At 49.5% G+C, this 23,230-nt stretch overlaps 1 long non-coding RNA gene across 1 annotated transcript; it reads left to right on the forward strand.

Annotated features, from left to right (window-relative positions):
- Positions 1–17,442: 17,442 nt before the first annotated feature.
- On the forward strand, positions 17,443–22,940 carry LOC139245577 (uncharacterized). The gene is made up of 2 exons (XR_011590002.1): positions 17,443–17,912; positions 19,984–22,940. It is a non-coding gene; the product is annotated as an uncharacterized lncRNA (long non-coding RNA).
- The last annotated feature ends 290 nt before the right edge of the window (positions 22,941–23,230 follow it).

A 23,230-nucleotide genomic window follows, 5' to 3' on the forward strand; every position in this document is an offset into this window, starting at 1 on the left:
AGGGGCACTACTGAGGGAGCACCGCACTGTCGGAGGGGTAGTACTGAGGGAGTGCCGCATTGTCGGAGGGGCAGTACTGAGGGAGCGCCGCACTGTCGGAGGGGTAGTACTGAGGGAGTGCCGCACTGTTGGAGGGGCACTACTGAGGGAGCACCACACTGTCGGAGGGGCAGTACTGAGGGAGTGCCGCATTGTCGGAGGGGTAGTACTGAGGGAGTGTCGCACTGTCGGAGGGGCACTACTGAGGGAGCACCGCACTGTCGGAGGGGCAGCACTGAGGGGATGCTGCACTGTCGGAGGGGCTGTACTGAGGGAGTGCCGCACTTTGGGAGGGGCAGTACTGAGGGAGTGCCGCACTTTGGGAGGGGCAGTACTGAGGGAGTGCCGCACTGTTGGAGGGGCAGTACTGAGGGAGTGCTGCACTGTCGGAGAGACAGTACTGAAGGACCGACGCACTGTCGGAGGGGCAGTACTGAGGGAGCGCCTCACTGTTGGAGGGGCAGTATTGAGGGAGTGCCGCACTGTCGGAGGGGCAGTATTGAGGGAGTGCCGCACTGTCGGAGGTGCAGTACTGAGGGAGCGCCGCACTGTCGGAGGGTCAGTACTGAGGGAGCGCCGCACTGTCGGAGGGGCAGTACTGAGGGAGTGCCGCACGGTCGGAGGGGCAGTACTGAGGGAGTGCCGCACTGTCAGAGGGGCAGTACTGAGGGAGTATCGCACTGTCGGAGGGGCAGTACTGAGGGAGTATCGCACTGTCGGAGGGGTAGTACTGAGGGAGTGCCGCACTGTCGGAGGGGTAGTACTGAGGAAGCGCCGCACTGTCAGAGGGGCAGTACTGAGGGAGTATCGCACTGTCGGAATGGCAGTACTGAGGGAGTATCGCACTGTCGGAGGGGCAGTACTGAGGGAGTGCCGCATTGTCGGAGGGGCAGTACTGAGGGAGCGCCGCACTGTCGGAGGGGCAGTACTGAGGGAGTGCCGCATTGTCGGAGGGGCAGTACTGAGGGAGTGCCGCATTGTCGGAGGGGCAGTACTGAGGGAGCGCCGCACTGTCGGAGGGTCAGTACTGAGGGAGTGCCGCACTGTCGGAGGGGCAGTACTGAGGGAGTGCCGCACTGTTGGAGGGGCAGTACTGAGGGAGTGCTGCACTGTCGGAGAGACAGTACTGAAGGACCGACGCACTGTCGGAGGGGCAGTACTGAGGGAGCGCCTCACTGTTGGAGGGGCAGTATTGAGGGAGTGCCGCACTGTCGGAGGGGCAGTATTGAGGGAGTGCCGCACTGTCGGAGGTGCAGTACTGAGGGAGCGCCGCACTGTCGGAGGGTCAGTACTGAGGGAGCGCCGCACTGTCGGAGGGGCAGTACTGAGGGAGTGCCGCACGGTCGGAGGGGCAGTACTGAGGGAGTGCCGCACTGTCAGAGGGGCAGTACTGAGGGAGTATCGCACTGTCGGAGGGGCAGTACTGAGGGAGTATCGCACTGTCGGAGGGGTAGTACTGAGGGAGTGCCGCACTGTCGGAGGGGTAGTACTGAGGAAGCGCCGCACTGTCAGAGGGGCAGTACTGAGGGAGTATCGCACTGTCGGAATGGCAGTACTGAGGGAGTATCGCACTGTCGGAGGGGCAGTACTGAGGGAGTGCCGCATTGTCGGAGGGGCAGTACTGAGGGAGCGCCGCACTGTCGGAGGGGCAGTACTGAGGGAGTGCCGCATTGTCGGAGGGGCAGTACTGAGGGAGTGCCGCATTGTCGGAGGGGCAGTACTGAGGGAGCGCCGCACTGTCGGAGGGTCAGTACTGAGGGAGTGCCGCACTGTCGGAGGGGCAGTACTGAAGGACCGCCGCACTGTCGGAGGGGCAGTACTGAGGGAGCGCCGCACTGCCGGAGGTTCAGTACTGAGGGAGTGCCGTACTGTCGGAGGGACAGTACTGAGGGAGTGCCGCACTGTCGGAGGGGCAGTACTGAGGGAGTGCCGCACTGCCGGAGGGGCAGTACTGAGGGAGTGCCGCACTGCCGGAGGTGCCATCTTTCGGATGAGACGTTAAACCGAGGCCCCGTCTGCTCTCAGGTGGATGTAAAAGATCCCAGGGCACTATTTGGAAGAAGAGCAGGGGAGTTCTCCCCGGTGTCCTGGGGCCAATATTTATCCCTCGACCAACATAACAAAAACAGATGATTGGGTCATTATCACATCGCTGTGTGTGGGATCTTGCTGTGCACAAATTGGCTGCCGTGTTTCCCACAATGCAACAGTGAGCACACCCCAAAAGTACGTCATTGGCCGTAAAGTGATTGAGGCGTCCGGTGACCGTGAAAGGCGCTATATAAATGCACGTCTTTCTTTCTTCTTGTATCTAACCCGTGCTGGACCTGCCCTGGGAGTGTACGGTGCAGGTGCTATATAAATATAAGTTGTTGTTGTGTTTGATGGCACCCTGTAATAGCCTCCCTGGCCCTGCAGGGGTCGCTTTACACTGCATCCATCGCCTCAGCCAATGGCAGCAGGGCCTCTGCTTGATGGGCAGCCGCCTCAGCCAATGGCCAGCGCCGTCCGGCTGTGAGGGAATCCGCTCACTCGGCTGGGTGATGGACAGCTTCCCCCAACCAATCACAGGGCCGCTCCAGCTCCCCTTCCGTCCCCGCCCCAGCGTCTTTGCGTCATCGCGCTTCTGTCGGCAGCGGCCGCTCGCTGGAATCGCCCTTAAAGCGGAGCCGCCCATCGGAGCAAATTATGGTTGTGCAACTGTAATTCCGTCAAGGCCCCATTAAAGCGGGAACCGGATTGTGGAAAGTCAGTGGGTGGGAGAGGAGGGGAAAGGGGGGAAAGAAATGCAGGGGCAGGACGATAGAAGATGGGAAAGGGAGCAGTTAGGACGGAAGAAAGAAAGACTTGCATTTATATAGCGCCTTTCACGACCACCGGACGTCACAAAGCGCTTTGCAGCCAATGAAATACTTTTGGAGTGTGGTCACTGTTGTATTGTGGGAAACGTGGAAACGGGGGAAAGGGAGAAATACGTCACAGAATTTCTTTGTATCACAGAATGACCTGAGGCGGAGCCTCGTATCGCACCTGACGGACCACATTGCGGCACTGGAGCTGCGGGTGGATTCACTCTGGAGCATGCACGATGCTGAGGTTGTCGTGAACAGCACGTTTAGTGAGTTGGTCACACCACAGGTAAAGGGTACACAGCCAGATAGGGAATGGGTGACCAACAGGAAGAGCAGTGCAAGGAAGGTAATGCAGGGGTCCCCTGCGGTCATCCCCCTGCAAAACAGATACACCGCTTTGGGTACTGTTGGCGGGGTGGTGGGGGGGGGGGGATGACTCATCAGGGGAGGGCAGCAGCAGCCAAGTTCATGGCACTGTGGCTGGCTCTGCTGCACAGGAGGGCAGGAAAAAGAGCGGGAGAGCGATAGTGATAGGGGATTCGATTGTAAGGGGAATAGATAGGCGTTTCTGCGGCCGCAACCGAGACTCCAGGATGGTATGTTGCCTCCCTGCTGCAAGGGTCAAGGATGTCTCGGAGCGGATGCAGGACATTCTAAAAAGGGAGGGTGAACAGCCAGTTGTCGTGGTGCATATAGATACCAATGATATCGGTAAAAAAAGGGATGAGGTCCTATGAGACAAATTTAAGGAGCTAGGAGCTAAATTAAAAAGTAGGACCTCAAAAGTAGTAATCTCAGGATTGCTACCAGTGCCACGTGCTAGTCAGAGTAGGAATCGCAGGATAGCTCAGATGAATACGTGGCTTGAGCAGTGGTGCAGAAGGGAGGGATTCAAATTCCTGGGACATTGGGACCGGTTCTGGGGGAGGTGGGACCAGTACAAACCGGACGGTCTGCACCTGGGCAGGACCGGAACCAATGTCCTAGGGGGAGTGTTTGCTAGTGCTGTTGGGGAGGGGTTAAACTAACATGGCAGGGGGATGGGAACCTATGCAGGGAGACAGAGGGAAGTAGAATGGGGACAGAAGCAAAAGATAGAAAGAAGAAAAGTAAAAGTGGAGGGCAGAGAAACCCAAGGCAAAAAGCAAAAAGGGCCACATTACACCAAAATTCTAAAAGAGCAAAGTGTGTTAAAAAGACAAGCCTGAAGGCTCTGTGCCTCAATGCGAGGAGTATTCGGAATAAGGTGGATGAATTAACTGCGCAGATAGCAGTTAACGGATATGATGTAATTGGCATCACGGAGACATGGCTCCAGGGTGACCAAGGCTGGGAACTCAACATCCAGAGGTATTCAACATTTAGGAAGGATAGACAGAGAGGAAAAGGAGGCGGGGTGACATTGCTGGTTAAAGAGGAAATTAATGCAATAGTAAGGAAGGACATTAGCCTGGATGATGTGGAATCGGTATGGGTGGAGCTACGGAATACCAAAGGGCAGAAAACGCCAGTGGGAGTTGTGTACAGACCACCAAACAGTAGTCGTGAGGTTAGGGACAACACCAAACAAGAAATTAGGGATGTGTGCAATAAAGGAACAGCAGTTATCATGGGCGACTTTAATCTACATATTGATTGGGCTAACCAAACTAGTAGCAATGCGGTGGAGGAGGATTTCCTGGAGTGCATTAGGGATGGTTTTCTAGACCAATATGTCGAGGAACCAACCAGGGAGCTGGCCATCCTAGACTGGGTGATGTGTAATGAGAAGGGACTAATTAACAATCTTGTTGTGCGAGGCCCTTTGGGGAAGAGTGACCATAATATGGTAGAATTCTTTATTAAGATGGAGAGTGAGACAGTTAATTAGGAAACTAGGGTCCTGAAGTTAAGGAAAGGTAACTTCAACGGTATGAGAAGTGAATTGGCTAGAATAGACTGGCAAAGGATATTCAAAGGATTGACGGTGGATAGACAATGGCAAACATTTAAAGATCACATGGATGAACTTCAGCAATTGTACATCCTTGTCTGGAGTAAAAATAAAAAGGGGAAGGTAACTCAACCGTGGCTAACAAGGGAAATTAAGAATAGTGTTAAAACCAAGGAAGAGGCATATAAATTGGCCAGAAAAAGCAACAAACCTGAGGACTGGGAGAATTTTAGAATTCAGCAGAGGAGGACTAAGGGTTTAATTAAGAGGGGGGAAATAGAGTATGAGAGGAAACTTGCTGGGAACACAAAAGCTGACTGCAAAAGCTTCTATAGATATGTGAAGAGAAAAAGATTAGTGACAACAAACATAGGTCCCTTGCAGTCAGAATCAGGTGAATTTATAATGGGGCACAAAGAAATGGCAGACCAATTGAACAGATACTTTGGTTCTGTCTTCACGAAGGAAGACAGAAATAACCTTCCGGAAGTACTAGGGGACTGAGGGTCTTGTGAGAAGGAGGAACTGAAGGATATCCTTATTAGGCGGGAAATTGTGTTAGGGAAATTGATGGGATAGAAGGCCAATAAATCCCCGGGGCCTGATAGTCTGCATCCCAGAGTACTTAAGGAAATGTCCCTAGAAATAGTGGATGTATTGGTGATCATTTTCCAACAGTCTATTAACTCTGGATCAGTTCCTATGGACTGGAGGGTAGCTAATGTAACCCCACTTTTTAAAAAAGGAGGGAGAGAGAAAGCGGGTAATTATAGACCGGTTAGTCTGACATCGGCAGTGGGGAAAATGTTGGAATCAATTATTAAAGATGAAATAGCAGCTCATTTGGAAAGCAGTGACAGGATCGGTCCAAGTCAGCATGGATTTATGAAAGGGAAATCATGCTTGACAAATCTTCTGGAATTTTTTGAGGATGTAACTAGTGGAGTGGACAAGGGAGAACCAGTGGATGTGGTGTATTTGGACTTTCAAAAGGCTTTTGACAAGGTCCCACACAAGAGTTTGGTGTGCAAAATAAAAGCACATGGTACTGGGGGTAATGTACTGACGTGGATAGAGAACTGGTTGGCAGACAGGAAGCAGAGAGTCGGGATAAACGGGTCCATTTCAGAATGGCAGGCAGTGACTAGTGGAGTGCCGCAGGGCTCAGTGCTGGGACCCCAGCTCTTTACAATATACATTAATGATTTGGATGAAGGAATTGAGTGAAAAATCTCCAAATTTGCAGATGACACTAAACTGGGTGGCGGTGTGAGCTGTGAGGAGGATGCTAAGAGGCTGCAGGGTGACTTGGACAGGTTAGGTGAGTGGGCAAATGCATGGCAGATGCAGTATAATGTGGATAAATGTGAGGTTATCCACTTTGGGGGCAAAAACACGAAGGCAGAATATTATCTGAATGGCGGCAGATTAAGAAAAGGTGAGTGCAACGAGACCTGGGTGTCATGGTTCATCAGTCATTGAAAGTTGGCATACAGGTACAGCAGGCGGTGAAGAAGGCAAATGGTATGTTGGCCTTCATAGCGAGAGGATTTGAATAAAGGAGCAAGGAGGTCTTACTGCAGTTGTACAGGGCCTTGGTGAGGCCTCACCTGGAATATTGTGTTCAGTTTTGGTCTCCTAATCTGAGGAAGGATGTTCTTACTATTGAGGGAGTGCAGCGAAGGTTCACCAGACTGATTCCCGGGATGGCTGGACTGACATATGAGGAGAGACTGTATCAACTGGGCCTTTATACACTGGAGTTTAGAAGGATGAGAGGGGATCTCATAGAAACATACAAGATTCTGACGGGATTGAACAGGTTAGATGCGGGTAGAATGTTCCCGATGTTGGGGAAGTCCAGAACCAGGAGACACAGTCTTAGGATAAGGGGTAAGCCATTTAGGACTGAGATGAGGAGAAACTTCTTCACTCAGAGAGTTGTTGACCTGTGGAATTCCCTGCCGCAGAGAGTTGTTGAGGCCAGTTCATTGGATATATTCAAGAGGGAGTTAGATATGGCCCTTACGGCTAAAGGGATCAAGGGGTATGGAGAGAAAGCAGGAAAGGGGTACTGAGGGAATGATCAGCCATGATCTTATTGAATGGTGGTGCAGGCTCGAAGGGCCGAATGGCCTACTCCTGCACCTATTTTCTATGTTTCTACACACACACACACTCACATACACTCAGTCACACATACTCACACGCTCACACACACTACACACACACACACTCTCACATACACTCTCACACACACTCACACTCACACACACTCTCAAACACACACACACTCACACACACTCTCTCACACATACTCATACAGTCACACATACTCACACACACACACACGCACACATACTCTCACACACACACACTCACATACACACTCTCTCACACATACTCATAGTCACACATACTCACACACACTCACATACACTCACACTCTCACACACTCTCAAACACACACACTCTCACACACTCTCTCTCACAAATACTCATACAGTCACACATACTCACACACACACTCTCACATACACTCACACACACACTCACACTCACACACGCTCTCTCACACATACTCATAGTCACACATACTCACACATACAACACACTCTCACACACATACACACACTCTCACACACACATACTCACACACACACTCACACCCACTCTCACACACTCACACTCTCACACACACACTCACACAGACACTCTCACACACACTCTCACACACACACTCACTTATTAAATTGGAGAGTGACACAGTTAATTCAGAAACTAGGGTCCGGAACTTAAGGAAAGGAAACTTCGATGGTATGAGACGTGAATTGACTAGAATAGACTGGCAAATGATACTTAAAGGGTTGACGGTGGATTGGCAATGGCAAACATTTAAAGATCAGATGGATGAACTTCAGCAATTGTACATCCCTGTCTGGAGTAAAAATAAAACGGGGAAGGTGGCTCAACCGTGGCTAACAAGGGAAATTAAGGATAGTGTTAAATCCAAGGAAGAGGCATATAAATTGGCTAGAAAAAGCAGCAAAGCTGAGGACTGGGAGAAATGTAGAATTCAGCAGAGGAGGACAAAGGGTTTAATTAAGAGGGGGAAAATAGAGTATGAGAGGAAGCTTGCCGGGAATATAAAAACTGACTGCAAAAGCTTCTATAGATAGGTGAAGAGAAAAAGATCAGTGAAGACAAACGTAGGTCCCTTGCAGTCGGATTCAGGTGAATTTATAATGGGGAACAAAGAAATGGCAGACCAATTGAACAAATACTTTGGTTCTGTCTTCACGAAGGAAGACACAAATAACCTTCAGATTGTACTCGGGGACCGAGGGTCTAGTGAGAAGGAGGAACTGAAGGATATCCTCATTAGTCAGGAAATTGTGTTGTGGAAATTGATGGGATTGAAGGCCGATAAATCCCCGGGGCCTGATAATCTGCATCCCAGAGTATTTAAGGAAGTGGCCCTAGAAAAGTGGATGCATTGGTGATCATTTTCCAACAGTCTATCAACTCTGGATCAGTTCCTATGGACTGGAGGGTAGCTAATCTAACACCACTTTTCAAAAAAGGAGGGAGAGAGAAAGCTGGTAATTATAGACCGGTTAGCCTGACATCAGTGGTGGGGAAAATGTTGGAATCAATTATTAAAGATGAAATAGCAGCGCATTTGGAAAGCAGTGACAGGATCGGTCCAAGTCAGCATGGATTTATGAAAGGGAAATCATGCTCGACAAATCTTCTGGAATTTTTTGAGGATCTAACAAGTAGAGTGGACAAGGGAGAACCAGTGGATGTGGTGTATTTGGACTTTCAAAAGGCTTTGACAAGGTCCCACACTAGAGATTGGTGTGCAAAATTAAAGCACATGGTATTGGGATTAATGTACTGACGTGGAGAGAGAACTGGTTGGCAGACAGGAAGCAGAGAGTCGGGATAAACGGGTCCTTTTCAGAATGGCAGGCAGTGACCAGTGGGTGCCGCAGGGCTCAGTGCTGGGACCCCAGCTATTTACAATATACATTAATGATTTAGATGAAGGAATTGAGTGTAATATCTCCACGTTTGATTAACATTAAACTGGGTGGCAGTGTGAGCTGTGAGGGGGACGCTAAGAGGCTGCAGGGTGACTTGGACAGGTTAGGTGAGTGGGCAAATACATGGCAGATGCAGTATAATGTGGATAAATGTGAGGTTATCTACTTTGGGGGCAAAAAGACGAAGACAGAATATTATCTGAATGGCGGCAGATTAGGAAAAGGGGAGGTGCAACGAGACCTGGGTGTCATGGTTCATCAGTCATTGAAAGTTGACATGCAGGTACAGCAGGCGGTGAAGAAGGGAAATGGTATGTTGGCCTTCATAGCGAGGGGATTTGAGTATAGGAGCAGGGAGGTCTTACTGCAGTTGTACAGGGCCTTGGTGAGACCTCACCTGGAATATTGTGTTCAGTTTTGGTCTCCTAATCTGAGGAAGGACGTTCTTGCTATTGAGGGAGTGCAGCGAAGGTTCACCAGACTGATTCCCGGGATGGCAGGACTGACATATGAGGAGAGATTGGATCGACTGGGCCTGTATTTACTGGAGTTTAGAAGAATGAGAGGGGATCTCATCGAAACATATAAAAGTCTGACGGGACTGGACAGGTTAGATGCGGGTAGAATGTTCCTGATGTTGGGGAAGTCCAGAACCAGGGGACACAGTCTTAGGATAAGGGGTAGGCCATTTAGGACTGAGATGAGGAGAAACTTCTTCACTCAGAGAGTTGTTAACCTGTGGAATTCCCGACCGCAGAGAGTTGTTGGTGCCAGTTCATTGGATATATTCAAGAGGGATTTAGATGTGGCCCTTACGGCTAAAGGGATCAAGGGGTATGGAGAGAAAGCAGGATAGGGCTACAATATGATCATATTGAATGGCGGTGCAGGCTCGAAGGGCCGAATGGCCTACTCCTGCACCTATTTTCGATGTTTCTAACACACACTCACACACACACACTCACATACACACACGCACTTTCGCATACATTCTCGCGCACACACACACACACAATCACACACACACACTCACACTCACACTCACACACACACACTCACACACACTCACACTTGTAAAGTCCTATCCCCTCAGTACAGATTCACACGAGGCATGTAGTGAAGTCAAGGTCACTCTGGACCTGCACCTTTATTTCACAGCTCTGGAATGCTGCACTTGCCTGAGACCTGTCCTTATATACCTGTCTCTTGCAAGTGTACCCCTGGTGGTAAGGTATGCTGGTGGTTACAGGTCATATCTTATTACAGTCATGTATAGCATGTTAGGATACAGTTATATATAATAATGTAAGATACATGACATCACCCTCCCCCAAGGTCTTATTGTCTTTATAGGTTCAGTCTCTCAGGTGGTCTACGCTCTCGCGTGGAGCGTCTGAGTTGTGGTTCAGTTGTTTGCCTTGGTGTCTGTTTTTCTTTGGGTGTGGTTGCTGGTATCTCGCCTGGGCTGTCTGTTTCGATTGGTGTGATTGTTGTTGACTCGCCTGGGCTGTCCGTTGGGATTGCCCTCTCCTCAGGTTGTTCCCTCTGTCTGTCCACCAGGTGTGGTGTGAGTTCCACATTGTAGTCTGCCTCTGGTTCCGCAGTGCTGTTGGTAAATCTGCTTTTGACTTGGTCTACATGCCTCCGGCAGGTTTTGCCATTGTCCATTTGTACTACCAGTAGCCTGTTTCCTTTCTTGCCCGTTACTGTCCCTGCAAGCCATTTGGGACCCCTGCCATAGTTTAGTACAAACACTTTGTCCCCTATCTCATTCCACCTCCCCCTCGAATTTCTGTCATGGTACTCAGTCAGCTTACGGCGCTTTGCCTCAATGATTTTGTGCATGTCTGGGAGGATTAATGAGAGCCTTGTTTTTAAAGTCCTTTTCATCAACAGTTGCGCGGGGGGGATCCCAGTCAGTGAGTGCGGACGAGATCTGTATGCCAGCAGCAGTCGCGACAGGCGACCCTGCAGCGTGGGACCTTGGATTTTAAGCATGCTTTGTTTTATGATTTGCACTGCTCTCTCCGCCTGGACGTTGGAGGCCGGCTTGAACGGTGCTGTCTTGACGTGATTTTTGCCATGGTCAATTATAAAGTCTTGGAATTCTGCGCTGGTGAAGCATGGACCATTGTCGCTGACCAATATGTCAGGGATTCTGTACGTTGCAAACATGGTTGCGAGGCTTTCCACAGTAGTGGAGGTTGTGCTCGAGTTTAAAATGGTGCATTCGATCCACTTTGAAAATGCATCTACAACTACGAGGAACATTTTACCCATGAATGGGCCCGCATAGCCTACGTGCACCTGCGACCACGGTTTGGTAGGCCAGGGCCAGGGGCTCAGGGGAGCCTCCCTGGGGGCATTGCTGAGTTGGGCACAAATGGTGCACCTTCGGACACAGAGCTCCAAGTCCGCGTCAATACCAGGCCACCAGACGTGGGATCTGGCAATGGCCTTCATGAGAACGATCCCCGGGTGCTCGCGGTGGAGCTCCCAGACAAATGCCTCTCTGCCTCGCAGAGGCATGACTACTCGGCTGCCCCACATCAGGCAGTCTGTCTTGTAGTGATAGCTCATGCATGCGCCTGTGAAAGGGTTTTAATTCCTCGGGGCAGGCATCGCGAGCCTCTGCTCAGTCACCGGTTAGGACACATCTTTTTACGAAGGATAACGTGGGGTCGCTGGCCGTCCAGGCTCTGATTTGGCGAGCCTTCATGGGCGAACCTGTGGACTCAAAGGCATTGATTGCCATGACTATCTCACAGTCCTGTTCGTCAGACCCTTCCGTGGTCGCCAGGGGTAGCCTGCTGAGTGCGTCGGCACAGTTGTCTGTGCCTGGTCTGTGCCTTATGGTATAGTCGTAGGACGCCAGCATGAGTGCCCACCGTTGAATTCGCGCCGAGGTGTTGCCGTTTATTGCCTTGCTCTCGGATAGGAGGGACGTGAGGGGCTTGTGGTCGGTTTCTAACGCAAACTTGGCCCCAAAAAGGTATTAGTGCATCTTTTTGACACCGTACACGCACGCGAGTGCCTCCTTCTCTACCATTCCGTACCCGCGCTCCGCCCGCGAAAGTGACCTGGAGGCATAAGCTATGGGTTGTAATTTGCCCACATTATTGACATGTTGCAAAACGCACCCGACCCCATACGCTGACGCATCGCATGTGAGAACTAACTTTTTTTCTGGGTCAAAGAAAGTCAAAACTCTGTTGGAGCACAGAAGGTTGCGTGCCTTATTGAAGGTGTGTTCCTGGGCGTCCCCCCAAAACCAATCGCACCCCTTCCTGAGTAGCACGTGGAGAGGCTCCAGCAGCGTGCTTAAGTTCTGCATAAAGTTGCCAAAGTAATTGAGTAGCCCGAGAAAGGCGCACAGTTCTGAGACATTCCGGGGCCTGGGTGCCAGGCGAATTGCTTCTGTTTTGGACTCTGTTGGGCGGATTCCATCAGCGGCAATCCTTCTGCCCAAAAATTCAACCTCGGGTGCGAGAAACAGGCACTTGGATTTCTTGACTCGTAGGCCTACCCGATCCAACCGCTTTAGTACTTCCTCCAAATTACGGAGATGGGAGTCGGTGTCCCTGCCCGTGATAAGTATGTCGTCTTGAAATACAACCGTCCCCGGGATGGACTTGAGCAGACTCTCCATGTTGCGCTGGAATATGGCAGCTGCCGACCTGATGCTGAATGGGCATCGATTGTACATGAAAAGGCTTCGATGTGTGTTGATGGTGGTGAGTAACTTGGATTCCTCGGTCAATTCTTGCGTCATATACGCAGATGTGAGGTCTAGTTTTGAGAAAAGTTTACCTCCAGCCAATGTGGCAAATAAGTCCTCCGCCCTGGGCAGCGGGTACTGGTCCTGTAGGGAGACTCTGTTTATGGTAGATTTGTAGACCCCACAGATTCGTACGGATCCATCAGGCTTCATGACTGGGACGATGGGACTTGCCCAGTCGCTAAATTCCACAGGTGATATAATGCCTTCCCACAGAAGCCTGTCTAGTTCGTGTTCAATCTTTTCCCTCATCACATAGGGTACAGCTCTGGCCTTGTGATGGACCAGTCTAGCATCCTGTGTGATGTAGATTTTGACTTTAGCCCCTTTGAAGGTGCCCACACCTGGCTGAAAGAGATGTTCAAATCGCTTTATAACTGTTGAGCAGGAGGTCCATTCCTCTAATGACATGGCATGGACATCATCCCATTTCCAGTTTAGTTTTGCCAGCCAGCTTCTCCCCAGCAGTGCTGGGGGGTCTCCGGGGACAATCCACAGGGAAAGTCGGTTCACTGTCCCTTTGTGTGTGACAGAGAGCATGGCGCTGCCGAGGACTGGTACGATTTCTTTGGTACAGGTCCTTAGTAAGGTGTCGACCCTTGTGAGTTTTGGTCTGTCTCTTTTATGCGGCCACAGTTGTTCAAATTGTTGAGCGCCCATGAGAGATTGACTCGCTCCCGTATCCAGCTCCATGTTGACAGATATCCCGTTGAGTAGGACCCTCATCATTATAGGAGGCGTCCTGTTGTAGGAGCAGCGGCCATTGATCGTGTTGACCCGCTGTATATCGGTGTCCTGGGTACTGACCCCACCATCTTCTGGTCCGCTTTCCGACCCATCCGATTCGTATACCAGCCGAGCTGCCGTTTATTTGCACATGCGGGCCAAATGCCCTGCATATTCACAGTTCCTGCAAACAGCCTGCTGAAATCAACATCCCCTTGCCGAGTGCCCACCCCCACACCTCCAGCACAAACTGCATGCAAAGAATGAGCGGTGTCTGGCTGATCTCTCTTGAGCTTCTCTCAGTTTGTAGTTGATTGCTCACATTGTGGGTTGATGAGGTGTGAACGGCCGTTCCTGTGGCCCTTGATGGCTTCTGGTGCCACTGTCTGCTGTCGAGGGCCTGCTCTCCCGGTTTTGTCTGTGTGTGGGGGTAGCAGCTTGTTTAATGCTGTGGACTTCTTGTTCCGATATTTCGTTAGTTGTCGTACCTGCAGTGTAAATCAACCTCGTTTCTTCTTCCCCTACCAAGAATGTCTGTGCAACCAGTGCTGCTGCCTCTAAGGTCAGGTTCTTGGTCTCTATGAGCTTTCGGAATATGCTTGCGTGGCCTATTCCTTCAATGAAAAAGTCTCTCAGCATTTCTCTCCTCGGTTCATCGGAGAACTCACATAAACTAGCCAACCTCCGAAGTTCCGCCACGAAGTCGGGTATGCTCTGGCCCACACAGCGTCTGTAGTTGTAGAACCTGTGTCTGCCCATGTGTGGGCTGCTTGCTGGCTTCAGGTGGTCTCTTACCAGTGTGCTCAATTCTTCAAACGACTTGCTTGCTGGTTTCTCGGGTGCCAACAGATCCTTCATTAAAGCGTATATTTTCGAGCCACAGCTGGTCAAGAGATGGGCTCTTCTCTTGTCTGCCTTATCGTCGCCTAACCAGTCTTTGGTTACAAAGCTTTGCTGGAGCCTTTCTATAAAGTCCTCCCAATTGTCTCCAGCATTGTACTGTTCATCTGATCCGTTGTTCGCCATTCTGTGGATTCTGTAATCCCGTAACTCGTCGCCACTGTAAAGTCCTGTCCCCTCAGTACAGATTCACACGAGGCATGTAGTGAAGTCAAGGTCACTCTGGACCTGCACCTTTATTTCACAGCTCTGGAATGCTGCACTTGCCTGAGACCTGTCCTTATATACCTGTCTCTTGCAAGTGTACCCCTGGTGGTAAGGTATGCTGGTGGTTACAGGTCATATCTTATTACAGTCATGTATAGCATGTTAGGATACAGTTATATATAATAATGTAAGATACATGACAACACTCACACACACACACACTCACGCACACACAGACACACTCTCACACACACTCTCTCTCACACACTCACTCTCTCACTCACACACACACACACACACACACACACACACACTCACACACTCTCACACACAGACATACACTCACACACACACACACACTCACACATACACACACACACTCGCACACACACACTCGCACTCACACACACTCGCACACACACACTCGCACTCACACACACTCGCACACATGCACTCTCACTCACAAACACACTCACACACACTCGCTCACACACATTCTCACACACAGACTCTGACACTCTTTCGCTCTCACTCTCACACACAGACACACACACTCACAGACACACTCTCACACACACACACACTCACAGACACACTCTCACACACACACAGACACACTCTCACAGACACGCTCTCACACAGACACACACACTCACAGACACACTCTCACACACTCACAGACACACTCTCACAGACACGCTCTCACACAGACACACACACACACAGACACACTCTCACAGACACACTCTCACTCACACACACACAGACACACACACTCACAGACACACTCTCACAGACACACTCTCACACACACGTTCACACACGTTCACACACGCTTTGTCTTACGGATGTTTAGCGTAAAGCCCGTGTTTTCGCACACCTCAGTAAATACGTCGACTATGTCCTGGAGTTCAGCCCCTGAATGTGTGCAGACGCAGGCTGCTTTTTACAGATTGGATGTTTCCAGTGGCTGTGTTCCCCACCCTGGTCAATCAAGTTCAGGGCATCATGGAGCAAGTCCATTGTTGTTATAAATAAAGTCAGTTTTGTGTCCTGACCACAGAGTGTCCTCAGTTGGGATGAGGCACCGCCTGCCCTCAGGATGGGGCCTTCTTGCTCCCATTCTCCAAACGCTTGTATTCATCAACTTCTAGCTAATGCTCTCCTTCTGTGTTTCTCTGAAGATTTGTAATGTTACAAAATGTGTGAGTGGGTGTGTGTGTGTGGGGGTCCCAGGGTCTCTCAGTGTGTGAGGGGGGGTCCCAGGGTCTCTCAGTGTGTGTGTGGGGGTCCCAGGGTCTCTCAGTGTGTGAGGGGGGTCCCAGGATCTCTCAGTGTGTGGGGGGGGGGGTCCCAGGGTCTCTCAGTGTGTGAGGGGGGTCCCAGGGTCTCTCAGTGTGTGAGGGGGGGTCCCAGGGTCTCTCAGTGTGTGAGGGGGGGGTCCCAGGGTCTCTCAGTGTGTGAAGGGGGGTCCCAGGGTCTCTCAGTGTGTGAGGGGGGGTCCCAGGGTCTCTCAGTATGTGAGGGGGGGTCCCAGGGTCTCTCAGTGTGTGAGGGGGGGTCCCAGGGTCTCTCAGTGTGTGAGGGGGGGTCCCAGGGTCTCTCAGTGTGTGAGGGGGGTCCCAGGGTCTCTCAGTGTGTGAGGGGGGGTCCCAGGGTCTCTCAGTGTGTGAGGGGGGGTCCCAGGGTCTCTCAGTGTGTGAGGGGGGGTCCCAGGGTCTCTCAGTGTGTGAGGGGGGTCCCAGGGTCTCTCAGTGTGTGAGGGGGGGTCCCAGGGTCTCTCAGTGTGTGAGGGGGGGTCCCAGGGTCTCTCAGTGTGTGAGGGGGGGGTCCCAGGGTCTCTCAGTGTGTGAGGGGGGGTCCCAGGGTCTCTCAGTGTGTGAGGGGGGAGGGGTCTCTCAGTGTGTGAGGGGGGGTCCCAGGGTCTCTCAGTGTGTGAGGGGGGGTCCCAGGGTCTCTCAGTGTGTGAGGGGGGTCCCAGGGTCTCTCAGTGTGTGAGGGGGGGTCCCAGGGTCTCTCAGTGTGAAGGGGGGTCCCAGGGTCTCTCAGTGTGTGAGGGGGGTCCCAGGGTCTCTCAGTGTGTGAGGGGGGGTCCCAGGGTCTCTCAGTGTGTGAGGGGGGGTCCCAGGGTCCCAGGGACTGTGGCCGGGAGCGAGCTGTGTGAACTCTGTCTGACTCTCCCTCTCTCCTACACTCGCCTCTCCCCAGACGTCGCGGACTGTCGGAGCTGCGTGATGCACGGGTACCTCACCATCGTGGGACACCCTGTCGCTGCCCGCTGCCATTTCTACCTGTACCCCAAGTGGCTGCAGTGGGGGAGGAAAGGAGACAGAATGGTGAGTGTTTCATACAACCTCCCCCCCCATCACACTCTCTCCCTCTCTCTCTCTGTCTCTCTCTCTCTGTGTCTCTCTGTTTCACACTTTCTCTGTCTGTCTTTCTGTTGTAGGTATTAGGCACCCTAGGGCAACGGCACCTGTAGGATAAGGTTGGAATTAAATATGTAACTTGTACCATAAAATGGCTACCAGTGAAGCCTCAAGGGATTTATGTTAGCTGAAATAGACCGCATTCCTGGAGACTGATACTTGTTGTTTCCCACACACAGGACCAGCAAGCAAGCTCTGCAGGTGTCTCTAATCAGCTAGGCCTCAGGACCAAATGTTCTAGTAACAATACGGCTCTGTGGCAGGATGGAGATAAGGAGGCTACCCAATGCCAGCATCCAAGGACAGTAAGATAAGAGAGGCCCAGGCCATGTTACAAGACACATGAGTCATCCCTAGCAACACACCCCTTAGCAACACATCTCTTGGCAACACATGAGCCACTTTACGTTTAGAGACTCACGCTATTGGTCTAATGTAACTGTAGTAAACTGTTGTATGTAATTGTAGTAAACTGTTGTAAAACATATAAAGATCCATGAAACCCTTTGTTCAGCGGAGAGAAGCCTGGACTCAGTCTTGTGATTTCCTCCCCGGTGGCGTAAATAAATGCCGCACTGGCGTTGGAACCGACTCTGAGTGTTGAGTGATTCTTCTGACAAACACTAACACTAACAGTGGCGTCACGAACAGGATTTCGGGGTCGCTGGACGCCCTTGGAAAAACCCGGGTGAGTATAAAAAACGATTTTTAATTATAAAGGGTGCGGAAGGTGGATGCTGGTTGATCGACACCAGGGGACGGTCCAATATCTCAAACACCTAGCCTGAGCCTGAATTAAGAGGACTTTAGTCCCACGTGACGGCCAGGAATTAAGTAGGTGCCAGGAACACACTTGGACCGTGGGATCGTGATACCGAGAGACATCTTCCGGACCCAGTAGTGTAATCTGAGATATACCCCGGGGTAGAACCAAGCGGTGTACAGCGGCTAACGGAATCCAAACCTGTGAACAGGGTCGGACCAACAGGCCGAGCGGTGGTAGGTAGTCGTTAAGGTTAACTGCGGGAATTGCTTAAACGCGTTTTTAAGAATTGTATAAGTTTGTGTAACAGCAGAACTTGTGACCTGACAGTAGCTAGGAGATGGTTTACTACAAGTAACGCTAGGCAGAAAGCGGACCTCTGAGGGTAGATACCTAACGGATCTAGTCCTACCCAGGAATGGCCACGAATGCAAGTAAACTCGAGTGGGGATCAGAAGGGTCCCTTACCCGCCATCTGGCTGAAAAACAAAAGAAACTAAGAAAAAAAAAGTCTGTGGTCTCGATACTGCGAACCCATGTAAATTAACATAGGAAGTTAATCAATAAAAAAAAACTGATGGTGATTGTCTTCAGTGAAGTATGGAAGAGAATAGAGCCAGCCAAAACAATAGGAAAGAAGAGAGACTTTTGTGAACATCTGTTTTAAATGAGAAGTGCCGGTGTGATTTTTGACTGCGGAATGAATTTTTTATGTTTTCATGTTCCGAAAACCTGGTTGGAAGAGGAATGCAAGTGTCTGTTTACTTTAGAAACAGAGTGAAAGTCTTTTTTTTAAAACCCTTTGTAGCGTTGTCTTGTATGTGGGAAGTTTTAAGACATTTAAGTTAGAAACGCAGGTGTGGATTTATTCGGATGATAAGTTATGGAGCTCGGAAATGTACAAAGGATAGGTTTGTTGAGCAAAAGATAAAAAATACATGGTCCCGATGGTTAAAAAAAAAAGAATTTACTTGTCGAAAAAAAACATGCAATGATTAATTACATTGGATGGAAAGACATAAATTTAGTCTCGGAATGAGATAAAGAATGCCTTTTAAAAGAGCTTCTAGCAAAAAAAAAAGGTTTTAAATAAAGATTGAAATTACAAAGTTTGAATTGGGATTTTGAGATATTCAGAGAAGGCACAGAAAATAAAGACGCCACTTTGAAAGTAAACAAAATGTGTTTGTGATGGAAAAAGACATAACTTACTAAATACTAGTTGATGTTTGCTGTGAAAAAAAAGATATTGGTTTAATTAGAAAAAGAGAACAAATTTGGAAGAGGTAAAAAAACACTCAACATTGATAATGATTTTAAATTATGAGAAAGTTTCAATGCAGTTTGAAAAGATTTCCAAAATGGACAGTGTTTATCAAGAAAAGTCCCGAATAGTCAAAACAAGCAGGAGGGTTTTGAAGATCTAAGCTATGTGAACTCAGCACAGAAAAAAAAACTGGGAATTAGAGAATCTTACTGAATTCTTAAATTCTTATAGAAAATGGAACTGTCCCAGAAGTTTAGATTTTGTGCTGAGAGAAATTTAAAAAAAACAAAATTGAATTTCAGTAAACAAAATTGCTATTGTATGTGTGGTCTCGTTTTATATCAATTAAAAAAAAAAAAATTTCTTTGGCAAGTACTTGAATTAGAAGTTAAGAAAACATTGGAGTTTACTCTAAAATGCCGTCTTCCCTGATGAGAAGATTTTTATTATTTATGCTGTTTAACGGATTCCTAATTTCTAAGTAAGTTTTGAAGGCACAAAGACTTTTTTTTCAGATGATTACGTGAAGTCACGTAATGACATCAGGTCTTCTTACAAACCTGGAAAGGAGTTAACCCTTTCCATTGACAGCCATTTAAGATACTGAACATTATTAGTTTGGATTTCTTAATAGAAAAAAAAGACTCACCTAACAGAGGAAACAAAAATAAAAACAGAACTAGCTTATGTAATAATACTCGCCTGATACAATAAAGAAATAGATACTCAAACAAAACAAATTGAAGAGTTAAAAGCTAAGATAAACAGGCTGGAAGAGATAACAGGACTAGACGGATAGTGCAGTGTGCAGCAATAGCACCATCACCTATGGCAATAGAGCCAATGTACCCCACGGTGGGTAGGTGTAGTTCACAAACCCAACCTAACGGTAAAGCAGACAGCGATGTTTGGAGGAATAGCTTTGGCCTTGGTCATAATAGGAGTTTGGGTAATATTTAAGTGGGTAAAGACACGGGCGCACGCCCCACAGATTCAACTCGAAATGGTTCGATTATAACCTTGTGCTTCTGATTTTGCAGTGTGACAGATATACTCGTAGAGCAAAGCCTAACCCCTGGTGACGACCAGGCCGGCTGTTTAAAATTACAGATAATACCTACCAGAATGGGAATACGAAAGGCGCTACTCGTAATATGGATAGCCCTGCGACATGCACGTACCCTGGGCAACACCGACGGACAGCAGAGCACGCTGGAAATAAACAACTATATGAACTATGGAGTCTTGTTTAATTTAACGGACGGAATGTGCATCCCAGCAGCCAAGGACTGGAGCAAGGACAGGACTTATTTTAATGCATGGTTACAAGTGAATCCTAATAAGAATCCTAATAAGAATAAGAGTATGTGTACAGTGCTCCACGGGTATAAGGAGCAGATGCATTAAACGGAGGGATGTCAAAGGGCCTGATGAATGTACTTTTGGCATAATTTGCGCGCCTCCGGGACAATCCCAGCAATCAGTCATCCGCAAGAAGGGAATGGGGCTGTGTGGGTATTACGAGGAGGTGGGGGCGGCTGCAATATCATTGTATGTATGTTTCTCACCCCCTCCGACACCGCGCCCCATAAGAATCACTACATTGCCCGAGGAACTGCCTTGCCCCATAACTACTAAGGGACCAGAGAATGGGATTGTAATGTACAACGAGGGGGAACTGTTGTATGATAATGTTAAACATGAAATTGTGCCTGTTCTGATCAATATTTCAGGCATCCAGATGCCGGAATACTGTACAGAACAGTCAAGGAAGATGTACAATGTATTAAGTAAAGTTGTAATGCAGCAGGCTGCCGATGCAATGGGTGCCAGTAAGTTCCGGGGACAGGGGTCAGCCCCCAGGATGAAGAGGGAAATAGTTAACGATGTTGCTACCGTTTTCAATACAGGGACCTCCGTAGTGAACTCGATAGACATACAAGGGTTAAATGAGAGGGTGGAACAGCTTAGAGGGGTGATGAAGGGGTTATTAGAGAGGGTGGAGCAAAACCAGGAAGACCAGGCCAACCTAGGAAAGGAGGGTGCCAAAATCCAGTTGGATGGCATCTCAGTCCTGGAAGCTCAAGCCAGAACCATCAATCACCTCATTGATAGAGAACAGGAAGATACAGGGAAAGCAAAGACAGGGGCAACTCTGTCATGCTTATGGTCTGTGGATGGTGGGGCAGATCCGCCACAATCTCGACCAGATCCAACGCGGGGAAGTACCCGATTGGATAGACAGTTCACATTTAGCTCAGTTGGCTAACCAGAGGGGGACACTGGATAATTGTACTCTGAAGGGACTGACCCGAGTATACCCAGCAATTCCAGATTGCCAGATGGGTAGGACTACCGGGATAGGGACAGTCCTGATGATCCCTATAGCCACGCCGGACTCAGGGCCGTTCCCCCTGTACCAACTGGAGAATATCGGAGTAATACGGGAAAATGTCTCCATGCGTTACTATCTGACCACCACCTCTGCCGTTCGTCGAAACAACCTACTTACCGGGATTTCCCTAACAGAATGCAAGCAAGGGGGGAGATCACAGTATGCCCTCACCCGGTGGGCAGAGGGGAGCTAGACGAGTGCGGGTTTAACCGAACCGACGGGTGTGTACTAGAAATAGTGCCCGCACACAGGCACTTCGCGAGGGCAGGCTATGGAGGGAAGGGAAGATACTGCGTCTCTACTACTGAGCGTTCGTACCAGTATAATGACCTGCAGTGCCCGATATCACAGCCAAACTTTTGCTTTACACCACTACGACCTGTCACGATCGGGCAAGCGGATATCACCCAGGTTAGGCGCCGGAAGCCTGAAGTTATTGAGGTAACCAATCAGCTCCATGATCATTTACAGGATTATGACGAACCAGATCAGGTCCCTATCCCACATCGAACTGAAGTATTACGAGAGTTGAGGCTCAGAGTGGGTCAATCCATAAAGCTCTACCACCAACTGCAAACTAAAATCAAAGTACTGGAAGAAGATATCGATGTAGACTTACAAAGTCAGAGTCGGTGGAGAAAGGTCTGGGACTGGGGAATAAATGTGAACATCCACCCATGGATTCGAATAATTTCACACATACTGGTCGGGGTACAATTGATCTTAGCGATAACATGGGGCGCAATGGCCTGCCAGGCATGCAGACACCACGCACAACGAAGACGGACAAATCACCGTTCCCCGGATACTAAACAAGCCTGTTTGATAAAGGGGGCAGGAGGATTTAGCCTTTGTCAATTTGATTTAAGCAACCGGGACTCCTGAAACCGCGTGACTGGCCAGCACGTTGAGGCAGGGAGTACCGGGCCGTGCACAAAATCTAATAAAGGTCGAATGGTCGGCTAAAAGGGGACTAGGACTAGTCCCTTTACCGAAAGGGGGAGTTTGTTGTAGGAGGTAGGCACCTTTAGAATATACCAGAACACTAGGCATTAGGCACCTGCTAGATATATCTAAACGCATATAAGTTTAAAGTGGCCACACATAAAATGGCTGCCCAGGCATGATGGGAAATCAGGCAGTCAAGCTGTGAACTGTTGAATGTTCAATGACCGAGCAATAACCCCGTGAGGCCCACTATAGGAATGCCTTGGATGCGGGAAGAAAGAGATAAGAGGGAAACCATCTCCTGTAAACAAGGTTATAAACCAATTAATTCTCCCAGATGAAAGAACTAGGGAGAGAACCTATCTCCTGTAGTAAAGTCATCGATCAGCCCAAGCTGACAATAATCGAACATATGGTTCCCGAGACACTAGGGGAATTCTATTGGGTTAAAAGAACCGATATGTAATCTATAATCGTTGTGATTGGCTTGTGTCCAGCCGTGATGGGCTGTGTAGCTGTAGTAAACTGTTTGTAACTGTTGTGAAACATATAAAGGTGCATGTAACCCTTTGTTCTGTGGAGAGAAACCTGGATACAGTCCTGAGATTTCCTCCCCGCTGAGCGTAATAAAGACCGCGACGGCATTGGAACCGACTCCGAGTGTTGAGTGATTCTTCTGAGAGAACACTAACGCTAACAGTGTAAACGAGCGAGTGTGAACGAGCGAGTGTGTGAACGAGAGTGTGAACGAGCGAGTGTGTGAATGAGCGAGTGTGTGAACGAGTGTGTGAACGAGCGAGTGTGAACGAGCGAGTGTGTGAATGAGCGAGTGTGTGAACGAGCGAGCGTGTGAACGAGCGAGCGTGTGAACGAGTGTGTGAACGAGCGAGTGTGTGAACGAGCGAGCGTGTGAACGAGCGAGCGTGTGAACGAGCGAGTGTGTG

Source organism: Pristiophorus japonicus, unplaced genomic scaffold, assembly GCF_044704955.1.
Source record: "Pristiophorus japonicus isolate sPriJap1 unplaced genomic scaffold, sPriJap1.hap1 HAP1_SCAFFOLD_223, whole genome shotgun sequence".
In the NCBI taxonomy this organism is placed as follows: Eukaryota; Metazoa; Chordata; class Chondrichthyes; family Pristiophoridae; genus Pristiophorus; species Pristiophorus japonicus.